Source organism: Lissotriton helveticus, chromosome 11 (assembly GCF_964261635.1).
Source record: "Lissotriton helveticus chromosome 11, aLisHel1.1, whole genome shotgun sequence".
NCBI classification, from domain to species: Eukaryota; Metazoa; Chordata; class Amphibia; order Caudata; family Salamandridae; genus Lissotriton; species Lissotriton helveticus.
This window is the reverse complement of record NC_136072.1, coordinates 619,635,000-619,648,263: the sequence shown is the minus strand read 5'-3', so window position 1 is coordinate 619,648,263 and position 13,264 is coordinate 619,635,000.

The window sequence follows — 13,264 nt, the reverse complement described above, 5'->3', positions numbered from 1 at the left end:
CCTCTCGTATAGCTAATGATCAACACATGCAGCAGTTTACAGAACAACAGACATAATGATGCACAAATTAAGACAGTTTAGTCACTAACCCATGCATTCAGTGAGACACATTTAATCACTCACTCATACAGTCAGTCACGCACCTACTAAATCCTTCATCCAGACACTTATACATCCACTCATTCTTCAATATGTAAGATATATTTTAACTTTACAGAAACATACAGTCACTGGATGTTGTCATCAGTGATGTCATCAGTGATGTCATTTGAGATGTCATCAGTGATGTCATCAGTGATGTCACTGACCATGTCATGAATGATGTAATATGTGACATGATCAGCAGTGGATTGCAGGTGCGCGATATATAGTTAGTGCAACTAACTATATATGGAATTTCAATGGTTTTGTGTGAGTAAAATAAGGTTTTTTAAATGCTAATTCCTAACTATATATGGTCTATAACCTATGGTTTTTTCAGTGAATATATATATATATATATATATATTATATATATATATTACCTACTGGCGGTCGCCAGTAGGTAGTTATAGTTAGGATTGATTTCCATAGGGAAATCGCAACATTCTATTGGAAATAACTTTGGCGCCGGTTGAGGAATCTGCCTGAATTATTCAGCAACTTTGCCTCGCGGCGCTCCGCGCCTTCCCTGAAAATTTGGGGGGGATTCGTCAAGTGGGGGCCGAGATAAAAGGGGGGTCCCAAAACGCGTTTTCCCCATGTTAATTTCCATAGGGCGGTCGGTCGCACTTTTAGCTCGAACGGCTGAATGGATTTTCACCAAACTTGGCAAAATTGTAGGGACTGGTAGCCCGATGTGCCTTTGCTATGTCTCAAGATATGTGCTCCAGAGGATTTTGAGTAATTTAGGTTCAAAAAAATTTATATACCTATGGCAGCGCCCCGGTACGCGCACCGGGGAGCGCTCCGGGCGCGCCACGCGACTTGCGCACGGAAAGCTGATTGGCTCTCGGGTGTCTGTAAACATTTGAAACAGTCCGCAGCGGCCGCCATCTTGTGTCTCAGTAGGATCGAGACACAAGAGGTGGCAAAAAACAAAGGGGGAAATGACCAAAAGGGGGCAGGGTACACCCCCCTGACCCCCTAGGTTTGATGTGGGGGCTATAAAAGGGGTCATTTTTTTCCGATTTTCGCGGGGGGAGCGCCCGGTACGCGCACCGGGGAGCGTACCGGGGAGCGTACCATGGGGAAAAACAGTGAAAAAAATTATATAATCATAATAATAAATAATAAAATAATCATTTTGAGTGATCAGAGGTAGGGTAGCTCTGAAAAGAGCTTTTGGGTTCTGTGGCTGTTTTAGGTACCTACAAGTACGTCCCACACACACCCACACAACCCCACACCCCCACACTCCCCACACACACCTCACACATGCACACTTCCACACACACCCAAACACCCCACACCGACACCTTACACATCCACAACCACACCCACTCACACACACACCTCACCCCCCCAACACACACACACGCACACACAGATACCTCACAGACACACCTCACACATCCCACACACACACCTCCCCCCCCCACACACACACACACACGCACACCTCACTGACACAGCCACACATCCCACACATACACACACATCCTACACACATACCCCCCATACCCATACACACCCCACACACACCTCATACACCCACACCCCCACCTACACCCAAACACCTTACACACCCACATCCCCACCCACACCCACATACCCCACACACCTACACACACCTATACATCTCATCCTCCCTCAGAAATACACACACACACACACCTCACAGACACACCCCACACATCCCCCACACACACCTCCCCACCCCATACATGGGGAAAACTCAGTGAAACACTAAAATAATAATTTAAAGTGCTTAGAGGTAGGGTAGCTCTGAATAGAGTTGTTGTGTTGTTTGGGTGTTTTAAGTACCAACATGTAGGTACCAATGCTGAGTCTTAAATTTAATGTACACCTTTCCTCTGTAGATAATTTGCATGTTGTTACAGAAGTTATTGTGGTATACACCAAAACACCCCACACACCCACACCCACAGACACACCTTACACACCCACACCCCGACCTACACCCACTGACTCCCTATAAGTCACACACACTGCATTACTTATCTTTTTTTGCTGTTTTACTCAAGCCCATTCAGGTACTGTTCCCTTTACTCTCTTTGTCCTCTCGATTTGTCACTCCCCATGTGTTATCCTAATTCAATTTTTCTCCCTCTTTCACCCATCTTTACTTATGCTACCTGGTCTTTTCTCACTTTCCCTCATCGTTCTTCATTTATCGTGATTCCGCCACTACCCTTCATTCTCCATTTTTTACTGTCCTTTCTTTTTCTTTTAACAGCCAATCACAGTCTCACACTATCTCTACTTTAGTGTTCTTCCTCTCTCTTCCTTTCTTTCGCTCCATCTTGTAGCTCTTTTTCTCTTAACATAACTCTCTTTGTGTCCTTCCCTCATGCTAACTGCTTCATTAATTTTTTTTTAATTTTTTTTAGGGGGTGGGGGGGCGCGCCCCGGTACGCGTACCCTTAGGACAAAAAATTGACAGAGATCCTTTAAAAATATAGCTTTCATTTTATAAATGAAAGGTAGTTCTAAAAAGAACTGTTTTTTTATTCTTTTTGTTGTTTTATATTTTGTTTTATGTTTTATGAACATTTTGTATTTTTTTTGGCTTTTCAAAACAGTTTTATATTTTTTTGTATTTTTTATGGGAAGAAACAAAGAGAAAGGGAATTGAAAATGGCTCAACTGGAGCAAAAAACAAAAAATGGAAAAAATTACTTCTTTTGTTTGGGGCAAATGTGATTCTCACCAGCTAGGACGATCAGCTTTACGCTCTTTTCACCATAGGCGATGAGCTTGCCACATTCAGTACAAGTGACTCTAAAAGTACCAAATCGTTCTTGGATACAAGGCATCACCTCTGATGTTTCTGGTCCCGATTGAGTGGATTGATTTCTTTTGGAGCTGGTCCTTGAACACTGGGGGAGGTGACTGGCCAGTTCCCTGATCTCTGCACGAGAATAGTTAGCAGGATGCTTCCGGATCATATGCCGAATCATGGTATTACCAAATGAATATTTTTTATCTGGATTGCCCCTTGAGAGTTCTGCACCACAGATTCGACATGTTACCTTAGCCGCATTAACTTTTTTCTTGCCCTCTGGAAGTGAAAAAAAATCCCATACAATGTGTTCTTTTGGCTTGTATGGGGCATTTTCTTCAGGCAGCCATCTGCTCCCCTCCTCCTCTTCCTCTTCCTCCTCCTCCTCTTCTCCACCAGCAATGTATTGTTGTGGTGGTCCTCTTGGTGGTGGTGGTGGTGGTGCAGATGCTCCAGCTGTTGCTGCTACAGTAGCCATTTCAAAGTACAAAAGATTTGTCTCTGTAGATGAAATAGGTCTTCCTCAGTCAAAGGACAAAGTCAGAGTGAGGAAGAAAGGTGGGGTTTTTTATCATTTGGAAAAAAAACTGTGCTGAACCAATCAGAAGTGTTATTTTCAGGTCACAAGACCAAGGCTTTACTCATATGGAAACCAAAACTGTTCTGCACCAATAGAAAGTGTTATTTTCAGGTCACAAGACCCAGGCTGGTCACAAGACCCAGGCAGTACTCATTTAGAAACCAAACCTGTTCTGCACCAATAGAAAGTGTTATTTTCAAGTCACATGACCCGACGCGCTTACGCTACGTGCCCCGGGGCGCGCCCGTAGTCGCGCTCCGGGGCGCGCCCGCGGGAGCGTCGCGTAAGCGCGTCAGGACGTTTCGCGATCGTATGCGATCGCGTGCTTTCGGTTGCGATTACGCTGTGCGTCATATGACGCATCACGCGTGTACGCGATACGTCACAATGTTGTTTTTGTTCGCGGCAATAGCGCTCCCGGGACGCTCCCCGGTACGCGCCCCAGGGCGCACCCCAAGTTAAATATAAAAAAATATATATAATTTGACTCTCTGTTTGTATGTGTTTTGAATACAGCACATGTGCAGGACTGTATGGGTGGATGAGTGTGTATATGTGTATGTGTATGTCCGGATACAACCCCTACTGAGAAACACAGAATTCTGACTATCTGCCTTCCAATGGGGATCGCACCACATGTGGAGGACTGTGACACTTGGGGCACAGTCTTTGCTTCCATTTACACAAAAACACATGGTGTGCCGTCAATGGCGGTAATACCGGATGTGCTAAGACAGATTCAAAATGAATACGGTCCAGAACCTGCTTTAACTCTGGGTATGAAATTACTGAAAGACTTCAAGCAGGTCTCAGCTTCATTATTATCTAACATAAAAGGACAAGCAGCATCTGTGGTGATCCGCTAGAAATTGAAAGAAACAGATATAGCAGAACAGCCATTTGAACTTGCCAGAATCATAGAAAAATCCTATGAAGAGCTAGGAAGAGATAGTTTGGGTGGGAAACCAGTAAAACCCCAACTAACTGAAAATCCTGAAAAGATATTTATTAAAAATAATCTAAACACTCCAAAAAAGAGCTGGGATGGAAATAAACAATCCACTCCCAAGGAAAAAAGATTCCAGTCCAGAGGAAAGTCTCCTCGGCGGAGAGAAAGATCTCCGGACCAAGGACACAAGTCTCCCCAGAGGGAGCCCTCTGAGAAAAGATACAACCTTAGAAATAGGGATAATTTGAAGAAACCTGATAGATATCAAGATATTGACACACGTCCCTCTCAATCTTTTCAGACTTCCTCGCAGAAATCGGAAAGAAGAGGACGGTCAGAACACAGGGAAGAGCACATCAAGTCCAAAGACAAGGAACCTGCTCATCAAAGTAAAAAATTACAATTTCCAAAAAAGAAGGTAGCCAGCATTAAAATAGTCAAACATGCCAAGGATCCTGAGGACACAGCTGAAAAACGGAGAGTGGGCTCTGACAATGCTAGACAGCGCAGCAGAAGTGAGCATAGCTCGCAAGATCCTGATGAATCATCTGGAGACAGTGGACACGAATGAATACATTCAGGTGGAAACTGCAGATACCAGAGTTAGCAAACCTCATAAAATATACGAAATAGCATTATGTATAGAGGGAGATAAGACTAGGAAAATAAGGGGTCTATTTTAGGAAAACCTCTCAAAAGGCTATGACATCCTTTTAGCTGAAAAAGACTGGCCACCGGAGTTTGTCAGGGAGTGCCCTCATGGCGAAGAAATGATTATGCCTGCCTTCTCAAATCACATTCCAATTCATAAAAAATATACACTTGCAAGAAAGTGGGCAGTAGCCCAAGCTCCTGCATTATATAAAAACCATGTTGGATGGGATGAGGACTCTCCTCCTCACAAAATCCAGTTAAAATGTCAACCAACTGCACAGAGGCAGTACCCAATTAAGCAAGAAGCTAAGAAACAGGTCAGGGAGATCTTAGATCAAGTTGAATACCAGGGGGTGATTGAAACTTGCACCTCACAAATGAACAATCCTTTGTTTCCTGTCTCCAAGCCAGACGATTCATATCGTCTAGTTTTGGACTACAGACACCTTAACTCATGTTGCAAAACTTTTGCAGTACAAAACTCACATAGTGCAGCACTAATGAATAACATCGTGCGCAAAAAATACAAAACAACATTAGACATCTCTAATGGATTCTTTTGTCAAAACATAGCACCTGAAAGCAGGTATTTGACCGCTTTCTCAATAATGGGCTCGCAGAAAAAATTCTGTTGACTCCCACAGGGGTTCAAGAACAGCCCAGGATTATTCTCAGCAAGAGTAACAGAGTTACTACAAATGTATGATGATGAGGCATTATCTTATGTCGATGACATCTATCTAACAGATTATGACTTGGATACTCACTTGAAAAGAGTGAACACCATAATACTTGGGTTCGCAGCAGAGGGTTACAAATTCAACTTTAAAAAGTCACAAATTGCCCATCTAACTGTCCTGTTTTTAGGATATGAATTATCAAGTGAAGGCAAAAGCCTGGCAGACAATTTCTTAGAGAAATGTGCTGTAATCCAAGCACCAAGAATGCTGAAAAACTTACAATCAATTCTAGGTTTCCTGAATTTCGGAAGAACTTACATTCTAAATTATGCAGAGAGGGTTAAACCTCTCTATGAACTAATAAAACCAGATTTTAAAACAATCAATTGGACTCAAAAACACACAGAAATTTTGATATCATTGCAAACAGACATGTTAGCTAAAACAAAATTGCAAACACGCGATAACACACGCAACCTTGTGATCCGGGTCACCCCAGGAAGATGCGGATTCACATACCTAACCTCTAATGAGGGAGAAACGGTACCAATAGCATACAAATCACATTTATACACAGAAGCTGAAAAAACATTCAGTATTAAGGAAAACATTGTACATGCGGTCCAAACAGCTGTAGCAAAAGAAAGAGACCAAGCCGAAGGCAGACGGATTACTGTTATAACAGCAGAATCAGCCTTTGAGGCATTAACAAGCCCATGTAATTTAACTACCGTGGCATTAAATCCAAAATGGATACAATGGGAAAATTCTCTTGCTACAGACAAAGTGAAATACTATTTTGGCCCAAACATGAAAAGATTCAAAAATCTAGAATATGAGAGAGAATATCCTCCGCCAATCGACATTCTGCCCATACAACAGTACGCCTGTGTAATATATACAGACGGATATGCACAACCCTCAGTTTGGGGAAAACAAGCCTATAACGCCACATGCGAGATTGTTAAATACGTGTGGTGCGGAGGTAAATTGAGACCTCTGGTAACAATATCACACTCTGTAGAAAACAATTCAGAACAACAAACTGAAGTAATAGCGTTAAAAATAGCGCTAGATAATGCGAATTCCCGACACTAATAGTGTGCGATTCATATTACTGCGTCAAATCATACGATAACGACTTGCAGAAATGTGTTCAAAACGGTTACAAAGATGACACAGGTGCCACAATAAAGCAAAAATCGCTTTGGGAACAAGTAGTTTGTTTACAGAAAGAACTACCAAAGACTCACGTGATACATTCACTGAGTCATGAACGTGATGGCGTTCACGTTTCAGGGAATTCATTGGCTGAGACAGCCACAGCGGAAGCAACTAAGCCAGCTTCCGTAGCTACCAAAAAGCGTTCAGGAAAATACGTAGACGGGGAAACGATGCTGGTGGTAAAAACGTCATCAAAAGGCGACTGTGCAGCGCTACCCGTCAACTATCCACTCAATTATACATACATAATCGATGCAAACTCCGTTCCTTTTGCTCAAATCCCTGGAGTTGGGGATAGGGTAATTCCAAACACGAACAGGAGAAACTTATTAATAGCAGACGCACATATGGGTGAGGGTCTAAGACACCTTAAGATTAAGGAATCTCTGAAAGAATTACAATCAATATACTGGTGGCCGGGAACGACCCTGCAAGACTACAAATTTGCATTTTACTGTCAAAACTGCAACAGAGATCGCAGTGGCGAACTGCCCGGAGTATTACCATTGCCCTTCTTTTAGAGATCACAAGAATATCAATACGAAAATACCCAGAAAAAATGCGTCCAATTAATACTATTTAAGACTAGTTTCACTTAAAATGTAGACCCCAGCTCTCGGCTGACGTCTGAACTGTTATAAAAGATTTGCGAGTCTATAGCGGCATAGACGCAATTGGCATGCTACATTCTGACCAGGATCCTGCTTTTAGCTCTCGAGCTTATAAGGAGGCCATGATCAAGATGGGCATTGCATTGCGGTAATCTTATCACTTCCTTCCTGAGGGAAATGGGATGGTGGAAAGAAAAAACCGGGACATAAAGCAATCTATAACGGCAAAGGTATTAGGTTCGGGGGCTGGGTGGGTCAAACATTTAACAAGTGTCCAACGTAGTCTTAACAATCTGCCAAGAAATTCTCTAAAAGGTTTCAGTCCGTACGAACTATTGTTCGGGACTAGAATGCATATTCAGGATCTCGATAGTCAGACTTCAGTGGTAGAAAGAAAATGCTTTGATATCAAAGATCGTTTGGCTATTTTACAGGACTTAAATGAAACAAGAAAAGACCTGAGCAACATAAAGTTGAAACAGCCAACAGCCACTGAAGAGAAACCAACTGTCCCAGCAAGGCCTGTCTGGATTCCAAAGATTGGGGATCTGGTCAGAGAGAAAATCGCGGTGAAGAAGGAATTTGGGCCTTCTTACAGAAAAGCAGTACCTGTCTTAGCTGTCAACGGAACAAGATCAGTTGTACTACCGGCCCTTGCTGGTAAAAAGGAGAACCGAGTTGTATCCATCGACCTGGTTAAACCACAATCATGTGGCTAATAATAAGTAGTAGGCCAAGTGGGCTCCCAAGAAATAGCAGAACACCAACGTTTGCTACAAATCAAGAGGTTCAAACTGAGAGACTAATCACATTTGATAAACCTACAGTGAACCAACAAGGACTATGCAACAAAGCCGTGGAACTTATACCTCTTGAAACCCAAATTGCAACAATTCGTCAAGAAACACCTGTCTACAACGATGTAGCCACAGACTATACTAATGAAACAAAGAAAAATCCAGAAGCAATTCCAATAATTGACAGAACTGCATCAGGCTACTTCATCAATTTCGATGACTTTTCTGAGGATCCGAGCGAACCTGAGGAACAGCCAACAACAACAAAAACTTTTAAAGACAAAACTAAAGAACTCTTTCATCAACTACAAGAAACCTATCTGATTTCCCCATGGATTGAATTTTGGGTGGTGCTAGGTGTACTTTTCCTCCTGCTTTGGCTCATCATGGTGCTATGCTTGGGACACTTCATTGAGGGAAAATATGTTACGATGGACACAGCAAGCCAGAATATCAACCTGGTCCTAAAGCCACACAAGTCTTCACACATCGAGAAAAGAGAACTTTCTTCAGTAAACTTCACAGCCAATCCGATACCCGGTGGGGTAGCATGGGACAAAACAGATTACGATATATATGGCCCGGTCGAGGTCTTGAAGTATCCTTATCAATTTAAGGTTTCATTAAGTGACTTTGTAAAACCGAGTACATTCTCTGATGATTGGGATTTTTAAAGTATTAATGATATGATGTCAGACTTAGTTATGTCAGCAAAATTTACAGAACATGATTATTTACAAGGTTCATCGAATTATGATCAGATGTACTGCTACAACCACTATGGTAACCATTATTTGCATAAATCTGCTCAACCTAGAAATGTTTTAAATTATAATCAATGGGAACATTGTGCAACTCCACCAAAAGGTAGTTCAAAAACCTTTTATGAGAAATTCCCATACTTCTCAGGATTTAACACAAGTGAATCAGAAACGTTTTACTTCAAACTGTTAAATAAGACAGGAATGAAAACCATGCTGACAAATACAAAATTAATCTATTCAGAAACATTTGTTGAAAAAATGAATACATTTGGTTTTGCTTTTTGGAAAAATAACATTGAGGCAAAAACCATCTGGGGTACTAAAGATTGGCAAGTGCAAGGTATAGATTCATTATTCAGAGCCTGCATGATCCCAGAACAAAGGATATTTTTGAATGACACAATTCAACAAACAACCTGTCTTTGCCTAGCCAAAATTAAAGACTTAAACAAACCATCTATTCCAAAGCCAACACCTGACAGTAATAGCACTACAGAAGTTGAGATAGACGTATCCCATATTTTAAACCAAAACAGAACACATCCTGATTGGAAAAAATGGTTGATCTGGCCCACAGACACAAATAACTGTCAAGATAGATTCCTGAACAAAATACAGGGGTTCAAATTGACCAGGCCAGACCCTAGATACTCCCAGAGACAACATCCAGGGATAGTAACAACATACAGTGTAGGAAAACTCTGCCTCGAATGGCTACAGACATCCACACTGGCAGAAAATAAGCAACACTTAACTTTACTTAAAGAAGGTGCTGACTTGCGTGATTTCATTATGGGACCACGCAAACAGCGTCAAAAACGTTTCATAGCGGCCTCTATATATGCAGCTTATAACGAAGCTTGGAAAGAAACTCAAATTGAAATAGCAGAGAAAATACGGGAAATTGACCGTATTAATTTGGAAAAAATGACTTTCTGTTGTGGACAATGGGTTAATGACTCTGTCTTCCAGAATATATTCACTGCACAGTATTGTATCATCTGCAATCGATATAATGGAGCAGGACTTACTAATGTTACAACATGGTCAGTCCCAATCGCGTTCTATTGTACAGCTTGGCTGGACGTTACAAAATCTGCGTTCAGGCTACGTGCCTTGGCGTTTAATCAACACAACGTCACTGTTCTCTAACTTTAACCTTACTGATACACAAATCAGCTTGGCACAAAAAGGAGCAGAATATACAATTCTGAGCATTGAAAAACTTGAGAGATTACCATTGACAATGTCAGAACGACCTGTCATTGAATGGATAATACACGGAATAATAACTATTCCGATAACAACTTTCCAATTTCGATACTGCCAAAAGTATATACAGGCAGGCCAGTATGAAAGGTTGGGTAAAGGATACATTAAGTCATCATGGAAATTACATTACACACACACATGTTATAGTGAAAAAGGACAGAATGTATTTCTTAGTGGTGATAATTGTGAAAAATCACTAAGTGGTATACTTCTGTGTCAGGGTATAAATCTACATGGGGCCTGTGAGGGGACTTCAAATAACCTTTCATGTCACCAGCTTGGCACACCTGCAACTCGAATAGAGCCATTCTTTAGACGGCTTTCGAACGGGAGCTACATTCTAATAGTGGACCACAGATGTTGTGGCTTGGTGCCAGGAAAAGCTTATCTGGTAAGCGTTTCGTCCATGGTCACTTGCTGTATGCAAGTATTGTATCCGAACGACACTCCAGACAGGGAGGAAAAAATTTGGCCCAGTTTGAAAATCTCTTCTATTCGAATTGATACTTTAAGCAGAATGAAGTCTGTTCTTCTACAGACGCCAGTGCCCTTGACGTCATCAAAAGAAACGTATAATCTCCAAGTTGCAAGGACAACGGCAGAGATACATAACCTTTTATCAACAAATTGCCCCTTACACTTCGCAGAAATGCTAAACGAAATCTTAAACATTTCTGATACGAATGGTATCGCGAGTGTATTTAAGACAATTTTTTCGGGACTGTTGACACCTTTCAAAGCAGTCCTGGGCATCTTTCCTAATTTTGTCCATTCGATCTTCGGCGGCCTTCCACTCCTGTTGGGACTCGTAGCAGGCATTTTATTTTTGATACTCCTGCTTCGTTATGGCAAGCCATGTCACAGACAAGACTCCAGCAACAATGGAAGAAACGATCCTAGCTATACGCTATCGGGTCCGCATAACTAAAGTCCTTGGATTAGCCCGGCTAAGGGATCTGAATATGACCTGGTTTCTTTCATTCAGACCCATCTGGCAGAACTGTATCTTACCTGTGTTAAGATGTATGCTGTGTGGAGAAGAATGCGTGTTAGACGTCTGTCTGACACTACAATCAGAAGTACCATTGGATACAGATACTTTGCTAAGTCCAGTAAAGGCTCATGCATCGTGTTGTCCCCAGCACTTACCCATCCTGATGACGGCATTCGTTGAGACTTCACCACTGCGATTGAAGGGTAGTGAAGTGCAAGATGAGAGCAGCATCAACCAGGTACGACCTTCTGTGAGCAATGCTGATCAATACATCGATGATAGCAATCATTCTCACGACTGCACAGTTGCGGCATTTTCCAACTTGGTCGAACTTTCACCTGAAGCGGTAAACTGCTTTTTTGAAAGTCTGTCTGAAATGATATTCTCCCCTGAACAAAAAGAATAAACGTTCAAGCAAACGAGCACTCAGCGTTCCCTGAACTCTGAATTTGGCCTTCAGCTTTGAAAAACAAAAGCTTCTGAAAATATTTGGTACTGTTTTGACTTTTCCCCTGAAAAACGAATTTTTTTTTTTCCCCGATTCCAAAATATTTACCTTTTTTTGGCACTCATCCTCTGCTTAAAGTAGAACTATTCTTAGAGAACATAGCTTCTATTTTAGGAACTCTAGAGACAATATATTACCTCAGCCTCTAGCATATTTACAAATAACTGTATTTATATGTGATGGAATGGTCTCGCACTTTTCTTTTCTGTATTAAGAGCCATTTCATGTGTAATTTTCGCAAAATCATTCCGCTGATATATATGCATCCTTTTTAATGAATGATTACACTGCTTGAAAGCGTACAGTACCTATACTCATTTTTCGTGTATTTCGCATATGCCATTTCAGATGCAAAAAATGTATTTTGGGGTGGATCGGTATACACATGCACCGTTAGATATGTATACTATTGCTTAGTTTAGTAATTATGGACTTGAATTCGTGGAGTGGGTGTAGTGTGTTTATCTAGGTACCTGAATCGATATTCCTATTCTTTGCCCTTGTCCGGTTATAAATCAATAATATCCCTACAACGGCATAGAAACCCTTTTCATAAATTCAGTCATAACGCATGCTGTCACATTAAGCAAGCCTACTCCTCCAGCCCCCTAGAAAGCACACCAAGTTCTTAAACAAATCCAAGCCTCCAGCAACCTGGGAAATCCCCGCTGCTTTGTTTTGATTTCGTCCGAGAACTCCTGTAAAGCACTGTAAGAACGACCAGTTCTTAGTGACATCTTTATTGACGTCTTATGTCCAGCCTTACGTCAAACCCGGCACCTTTCAGGTGTAAATATACCAATGTTGCCTTAAGCAAACACACGGTGGTAATCCTGGAGCAGAGCAGCTATCTACTTCCGAAGAGCCCAGCTGATGCGAGAGCCCACGGACGCTGCCCCTCCCTTTGGACGCATTGAGAAAGACGCTGTCTTTTCTCTTGCCGAGAAATCCAGCCTCCGGCGTTTCCAGCTTACCCTTGCGGGTGACTGGGATTCCGAGTCCTGAGAGAGAGATACCAGCCCTCCTGCCTTCTAATACCCAGGTACTGAACTGACTAAACCCTTACAGAGAATTCTTGAGTCAGATTCTTGGCAAAACAAACTTAACTTAAACTGCTACTTACGTACTCCTTCCCACGTATTAGGCTTAGGTCAGGTACACCGGGGTAGGCATAGTTAGAAGCACCAGTTGAGTACGATTAATCAATGTATATATGTATGTATCTATTTTATCCATTTTAAAGTATCATATGGCTAAGAAACCATATCAATGCTTTTACAGTATTAT